We start from the raw sequence: 9,074 nt of genomic DNA on the forward strand, positions 1-9,074 counted from the left end.
AATAAGTTATCAGCGCATATTTCGCTACAACCAGTTTTCAACACAAATTCACTTTTTCGAAATTTTCCAATCACGAATTTCTTGCACAAAGCAGCGCAACCACACGATGCACACCAAATCGCGTTCGAACACAAACTAGTCGCACGCATCCAACGGTTCATACGACATTTTTCCAACCTAACTGCCGCACGACATCACAAGTACAACAACTACAAACTGGTCTGCTATGTTTTTGTTTTTTTTTTCTTGCTGCCAGCAAGCTAACTCAAAACACTTAAGCAACGCGTAAAAGCATTAGAGTAAAGAGATGGTTATACCACGCAAACTTGCCTACCCACTCTCACTAACAGTCAGCTAACAGCGCATCAGCGTACAACAACAATTTGGATAAGTGGTGCATTTGCTGATATGGCTACCCAACTGCCGTGCCAACAAGAGCACAACAGCAGCAGCGCTCTCCAAAATACGAAAGGCAACGCCCACTGAGCTGAGCGCACACAACCAGCGAGTAACTGACTGGCAGCGTGTAAAGCAACGAGTGTCGGCGCTGCGAGTACACGTATATGCGTCTGTATGTGTGTGTAGAAAATGCATTGCAAGCAGCCGTTGGCGTTGCTGCAACTCAGGTCTGCACTGTTGCACGGCGCTGGTCAAATGCTCGTAGAGCGATTATGGCCGACTAGCGCATTTTGCACAGCCCCACTCACATCCCCTGCGCGCTTTGGCATGCCGGCGACCATTTCGTATGTGGCTTTCGCTGATTTATGCTGCAAAATGCAGTGTTGCCACCAGCAATTGTATTTGAATTTTATGGCGACTACGCCGTTGCACCCCGCACTCTCCACTTGTGTGTATATAAACGCCAGCAACTGAAGCAAAATTAAGGGGCACGAAGCCATAAAAATCCGTAGCTTACGGATATAGCGGCGAGTACATAGAATAGTAAATGTTGGTCACAGACGGTTGGGGGGAGGGGGTAGGGTTGTAGGGGCAGTGTACAGGCGGCCTATATGTGGGATTTGCCTACCTTTGCATGTTCAAATACGCTTTTTTGCGTCTTTTTTGCCATTTTGTTTTACCTATGTTTTTATTAGTACATATGCATACATACATATATATGTACATATGTATGGTTGTATATATTTTTTATCAATTGTAGGCAAAGTTTCTCTTATTCGATTTTCAATTTTGTTTTCACTTCTTTTGTGTATTTTAAAAATATTTTTAATTGTTGCATGTTTTCTATACGTACACACATACATACATACATTCATATCTGTATACAATTGTAGGTTTGTATGTGTATATTTGCTTTTCGTTGTTGTTGTTTTTCTGCGTGCTAGGTGCGGTTTCATTTTGTTGATTTTAGCGGCGAACATCTTCACATAAGCAGATAGGCATAATAAAAAACTAATCAAAAGCAAATCATAATGAACACTCGTGGCATCAAACTTGCGTTGCAAAAATAGAGAAAATAGCAAACATGTTAGGTACATAAAATCAATAAATAAATTCCATATATTTGATTAATGGCACTTTTATTGTGCTTGTATTTAATTTACGTTTTTAATTGCAATATATGTATGTATGTATGTATGTATAAGGTCTTTTAATGCTTCAACCTTGTACACGAACACATATGTATGTATGTATAAATGTATGTATTTGAGGTATTGCGAATTTATGGCATTCGCGTTTGAAGTACAGGCGCCAATAATCAAATAGATAAATTTTTTCTAATATATTCATGTTCGCGTGTGCCTTAGATGCTTCAAGCCATTTTGATGCACACATATGTATACATACTGTTATAGACGTGTTATACTAGTATTAGCTAGCATGTCGCCTATTGAATTCCCTTTATACCAGCTATCAGAGCCGTTCACAAGGCAGAAATAGAGGAGGGAACCAAGCGCCTTATAACTTGACAGCAGCGGACGATGGACCCACAAACTGATTCCAAATGTTCATTCGTGGAAAGGCAGATGATATGGGGACCTGAATTCCCCCCTAACACAAATATTGGGTGGCCATGGATATTTTAGAAGCTATCTGTTCCACATTAATCATAAGGTTAGTCCCTACTGTTCGATGTGTACAGATTGCAATACAATAGAAGCGACTTAAAAGTATTTTTCTCTCCAATAAAGTAATACCTAATCCTGTGGTTCCGTGGGAGAGACATAAGTTGGAAATAGGTTAGGTTTGTCAGATTATGCTTTCCCCTACTATAAAGAAAATATATTTACGAGTATATAGAATGTCGTAAGTTTCGTGTCTAAATAGATAATAAAAAAAATTCAATAAAAAATAAAAAAAAATATAATTTTAATAGTAAAAACCGGATTATAAATAAAAATAATTAATATCTAGTTTTTAAAAATAATTAAATAATTAAAATTGTGTTTTAGAGATTAAAATTATTTTGCGCCTTTTTACTTCGTGTCTATCATTTTGTTAAGGTTTTGAAAAGCAAAGTTTATTATACCCTGAACAGGGTATATTAAGTTTTTCAAGAAGTTTATAACATCCAGAATTAAATGTCGGAGACGCTATAAAATATATATTAATAAATGATCAGCATGACGAGCTGAGTCGATTTAGCCATTGTCTGTATTAACACGAATTAGTCCCTAAGTTTTTGGGATATCGAATTGTACTTATTTTACACATCGTTTTCCGCCCAAGTAGTTGCTTATTTGTCTGAATCGCCGATATCGGACCACTATAGCATATAGATGTCTTACAAACTAAATTATCGAAATGAAGGGTTTGTATGGACAACTTTTTCATTTGAAGAGAAATCTTAACCAGATTTACCATGAAACTGACGCATCAAAATCATGATCCTGTAAAAAATTGATTGTATTTGTAAAGCGTACTATAGCTTCGGTACAACCGAAGTTAACGTTTTTATAGAAATATAAATATATTTTGAACTTTGAATTTCCATGTAAAATTATATTTTTATATTTTCAAATTTTTTACTCTAAAACACTCGCAATCCTGGCTAAAAATCTATAAAGATACATGTATATACATATATGTATATGTATATATGTATATGTATACCTAAACAATATAATTTCATTTCTCAGGTATATAAAAATTAAATACAGTGCTGGCCGAAATGTGCGGTATAAAGTCATCTGGAAGTTCGAAAATCGTTGTGTAACTGTGATCAAATTGAAAGGTGAATTTTTAATTTATACTTCGCCTGTTTTTCGAATCGGTGATTTTTTTCTGTAAGTTGTTAGTACTGTTAGTGACATCTATGCTAAATTTCACGTCAAAATATTCATTAGTATTTGAGATAGCAGTCGTTATGTGAGGCACTAAAAGTGAATTCTTCGATTTTTACCTTGTATATCTGAATTTATTGAACAAAGAAGTGCGATAATGCACCATCTCATGCTGCATTGGTTATTCGTAATCGTCTCGCCACAGCATTCTCCTGATTTACCTCCGTGTAACTTCTGGCTATTCAGCAAATTCACATGACCACTCCGAGGACACCGTTTCGACTCAATTGAGGATATAAAAGCTGAATCGAAGAAGGCGTGATGGCCATCACGACGGAGGATTTTTCCAAGTGCTATGATGACTGGAAAATTCGTTGGCATAAGTGTATTGCAGCGAGAGGGGATCACTTTGAAGGAAATGAAATGAATAAAATTCACCTTTCAATTTGATCACAGAGCGATTGTGAGGAAAATATTATTCCTGAATTTCAATTATATATCTCACACATTGACCACTATTTGCGGTAAAAAAGGTGAACTATAGGTACTGGGGTTCACATATTCGGTACCTAGGTTTTTGTTGGATTTAAACAATTTTTGGTCATAAGGTGAATACTCTAAAGTGATTATTCATGCAAAGTTTTGTCCCGTTATATTAGTTTCTTCTTGATTTGTATACGGGAAGGTGACAGAATCAAATAAAATTTAAAACTGTTTATATGAAAAGCAGGCAAATCGATTATTTTACGAGAAAACTCGATTTTCTAGTAGAATCGGAATCGAATTTACCATCCCTACTGGCAGCCATCGCGTGCACATATAATAACCTCCGCACAATAACCACCACAAAAAAAATGATCTTTTTCCCATGTAATTTATATGGAAAACAGAAAATTTGAAATAGGCACCTCTTAATATTAATATTAAGAGCTCATCTTTTGAGTGACTTTCTTTTTCACATTTTCGAAAGTTTTTAGCCTGTTTTTCAGTTGAATAAAAGGTTGACTCAGAATGACACACCCTAATGCTCATACAAGATGAATTCCAAAGTAAGCAAGACTTTTTGAATCTAGCGCCCCCTGGTGGCGCCATCAATATGTCGACTATCATCATTGAAATTCATGGAAATGGAATTGAACATCTCCAAAACATCGATTTATCGCATTTTGACCTAACATTTGGGCTTACGAAAGGTGTGTGTACGGTTTGTTCCGCACTAATTGACTGACGACCAAAAATTGCTCAGAATCCAACATTCGAAGAACGATTATTTGACCAAAAATCACATTTTAACCCACCCCCGTATTCACCTGATATGGCACCGTGCGACTTCCTCCTTTTCGGAAAAATGCATTTACCCATGAAAGGAAAGCGTTATGCAGACGTAGAGGCCATTCAAAAGGCTTGCACCGGCATACTGGCGGCCATACCGGCCAACGAGCTAAAACTCTCGTTTAACATGCTTTTGGACCGAACAAAAAGCTGTATTAAAGCAGAAGGAGACTATTTTGGATATATTGATTTTGCCAAAAAAAACATTTGTTCTGATTTTTTAAGTCCTGTTTACTTTGGAACGCTCCTTGTATATACAGGCGGGCGGGGTTATCATTCGATTTCATCCATTTTCACACTTTTGGTAACAATTTTTATAAGAATTGTCCTAACCAAATTTGCCTATTTTATTAGCTTTCGAGGTCTAACAGGGCGAGGCCACACCCACTTTTTCAAAATTTTCAGCTCGCAGTAGCCGCTTGCTACTTTGCGCTTGTCTGCGCTAAATTACAGTTCTACATCTTGAGAATGCTTAGTTATGGCACTTTATAGGGTTTCCTTTAATGGCGTTTTGTAGACATGGTAGTGGTCCGATTGCGCCAACCAACGAACTCCGCCTCACTTTTTTGCCAAGGAACATGTGTACCAACTTTCATCAAGATATATAAATTTTACTGAAGTTATAGCTTCCACGGATGGGCGGACTGACAGACAGGCACGGATTTCAACATTTCTCGTCATCCTGATCATTTATATACATATATATATATATAACCCTTTATCTAACTCGATTGATACATACAACCATTAGGTGAGCGAATATATTATACTATTTAGCAACATGTTGCAAGTATATAAAAATTATTCAATAATATGCTTATAAGTACATACATATGTAACACTTTGTATTTGTATTCAACATATTTCTAGCAACAGAAATTAAAATTACCGTATGAAGATGCAACTAATTTCCAATTTCATACACAAACCCAGAAGTCCTTAACATAATAAGCAACAAAGTGTGTGGGAGTGACTACATACATACATATGTACATACAAATATACAATATTAATATACACATATACATACATATAAGTACCCATATCTAATGCGAGTGCTAATTGTGCGCGCAGCCAGAGTTTAGAGAATCTGTGTGCCAAGTGCACTTCCTAAAGGCAGATCACACACAAAACGAAAGAATCGCCACGCAGATTCTTGCATATAAATAGCTCCAATTTCCAACTGTTGAATTTTCCTAGCCTCACCACAATGTATCGTTTTGTAGCATCTGGTTTGTGCGCGGTGATTTATTGGAATTTGAGCTCGACTAAAGCAGCATTTCTTTTTTAGTCAGAATTTGGTGTAAAGTGAGATTTTATAAAACACCAAATATTTAACGACTACATTGCTATTGTTGTTGCTTATGATGAGCATTTAAAAAGTGGGTGTTAACTTGTAGTAATTTATTATGTTTCGTCTAAGTTGGTGCATAATTTTGAGAGCGCAGCACTTCCAATAGCGGCTACTCACTTGAGAATTGGAGGGTACTAATAGAGTGCGGCACTTGATGGCGCCAGCGAAGTGAAGACGCGCAAAGCATTGGATATAAGTATTTATCGTGTAGGCACAGGACATGCCAGGATATTTAAATATTTATGAATATTTGTAGCAGGCACTATTGAGATTAGTGAGCACGCATGTTTGAAATTAATTTTTGATTTTATCTTATTGGCACAAGTTGCTTCTACAGATATTGTTTGAAATTTTTTGATGGAGATGATTTCAAAGGTTTTATATTTTGATGTTATTAAAGCCAGATACATTGGAAAACACTTTAGTAGATTATCTGATGTTTTTTTTTTGAGATGGTTGGAAGGAAATTGGTTCATGAGTTAATATAACCTCACTTTTTATATCTATATATATATGTATATGTATGTATATAATCCGAATATGAAATTTCGCAATGAAGAATTGACGTCGAAAATATTTTGGCACCAAGAAGCCGGTTTTAGTAATTAAAGGTAGACCATACATATAACCATGAGTTCGATTTACGTTCCAACATAAATAAGGAAGAAACAGAGTTATAAATATTGCAGGAATGGTTTTGTTATGCCATTTAATATGAAATATAAACTTTTAATATTCGCAAAAATGAATTGGTTGTGGCAACAGATCGACATCCATCAACTTTTTGTCGTTTCCTAAAGTCGGTTTCGACAACACTGATATTGCCTATTCTATGCAATGTATAAATCTAGTGTCCTTGAAAAACGGATACGATTATGCACAATGACGTTGAACACAACCATTAACTTCGTCAAAGTCGAGAAGGACCACTTCAGTACAAATTTACAGGGGTACGCAGATGATATTGATATAGTAGGCCTTAACAACAGAGCCGTCAGCGCATCCTTTTCCAACATAGAAAAAAACAGCTAAAGTGATTGGTCCTGTGGTGAACGAGGGCAAAACAAAGAACTTGGAGGTCACACAGAAAGATTCCTCGTATCTTAGGAACTATGTGTTTATTGGCAGCTATTAATTTAAAAAGTTTAAGGATTTTCTATATCTCGAAGCCAGAAGATCAAACGTCATTACTCTCTATATATAAGTCATGATTGCTTTTTATAAGTCTCTCATCATTCACTTCCTATTATGCATACGAAAAGGCTGTTCTTCGCACGATTACTGTAGTCGAGGGAGCGAATTTGAGATTTGGGTTTTCAAAATTATGGGTGATCCAAGTAGAGGTATTTTTTTCAGTAGCCTTTTTTGACAGATCACGCGTGTGTCATGTCAAGCTGTCATGTTATTTTTGGCGATTCGGCGCTGTTCGAAGCAACTCGGACTGATCAATGGAACGACTTGGCGCATCTTATGTGGAGATCTTAAATTGAAAGCGCACAAAATACAGCTTGTGCAAGAACTGAAGCCGCTCGACCTTCCCAAGCGACACTGCTTTGTTCTAAGAAGATCCAACGTTTTCAAGCCAAATCTTCTTCAGCGATGAGGTCCATTTCTGGCTCAGTGGGTATGTAAGCAAGCAAAATTGTCGCATCTGTAACGAAGAGCAACCTGAAGATATTTAAGAACTGGCATTTTATCCAGAAAAAAAAACGGTTTGATGTGGCTTCAGAGCCGGTGGAAAAGCGGTCCATATTTCTTAAATAACTTATGTCGTTGAGAACGTAACCGTAAATGGTGACCGTGATCACGCCATGATAACCGACTATTTGATGTCTAAAATTGAAGCTCATAATGCTGGCGACAATTGGTTTAAACCAGACGCTACTTCCCACAAATCAATCAATGGAATTATTGAGAGAAAATTTCGGTGAGCAGATAATTTCACATTTCGATTGGTCACCAATATCGTGTGATATCACATCGTTAGACTTTTTTCTATAGAAATATGTAAAGTCTAAAGTCTATGCGGACAATCCCGCTTCTTTTCAGGCCTTTGAGCAAAACATCACGCATGCCATTCGCCAGTTACCAAACGAAATGATCGAAAAAGTCTTCGAAAACTGGACTCAACGAATGGACCATCTGAAACATAGCCGCGGACAACATTTGAAAGAAATAAGCTTGAAAAAATAAATTCCAAAGAATGTACTTTCGAATGATAATTAACATTCCCCATAAAACTTGAAGTTTAAGTGTTTTTTTTTTCTTTAAGAAAAATACGGAACATCGAAGTGGATCACTTTTTATATACATAAAATATTATTGAATCAATTTTCGCAAATCACGTTTTGACATGGCGACAATCTGGCAATCCGTATGGATGGGAACTTAAAGCAACTTTTGCGAAATGTTCAAAACAAATTGGCCTTTTGGCTCATTATACAAATTGTCTGCAATTAGCTATCTCGCCATAATCACGTCATTGAGCTTTAAATAATTTATACTCAGTTCACACTGGTAGAAAATAGATTTTGAAACATACATTTTCAAATAAATAATGGAACAAGGCATCTGTGACTAACATATACAAAGCGCGAGAATGCAAGGTCAATACTTTTGTTGCCAATGAATGGACAACAACTGCACATTTTCCAAATTGTGGAAAAAATAGTTCTAAAGTTCTAATAGTGAAACGTATATACGTCCATACATAAGCATATATGTCATGTCATCAATATAGTGCCTCCTTGACCTAAATTCGCTGATGAACCTTCAAAAAAAAAAAAAAAAAAACAACAAAACAACTCCAAATTATTTAAATAAAGTGATGCAAAAAGTTTCGATTTCTCCAAAAAAAAAAATTTTTCGACCGCTTCAAAATTGTCATTGCAGTAATTTTATTTTCTGGCTACCAAATGTCTAGCTGCTTTCATATTCTACATATATGCACACACATATGTATGTATGTATATATTTTTTTATGTATGTACATATGTATGTGTTAGTGAGTTTCTAACCGAAGCACTTGTTGTGAACTATATTTTTTCCAATACTTCCAGCAGGGTATAAGTGAGCTCATATGCACACATACAAGAATGAAGCAGCATGTCATACATACGCTTGCACACATGTGGGCAAGAGCGTTT

The sequence above is a fragment of the Bactrocera neohumeralis genome, chromosome 6, assembly GCF_024586455.1.
Source record: "Bactrocera neohumeralis isolate Rockhampton chromosome 6, APGP_CSIRO_Bneo_wtdbg2-racon-allhic-juicebox.fasta_v2, whole genome shotgun sequence".
NCBI lineage: Eukaryota > Metazoa > Arthropoda > Insecta > Diptera > Tephritidae > Bactrocera > Bactrocera neohumeralis.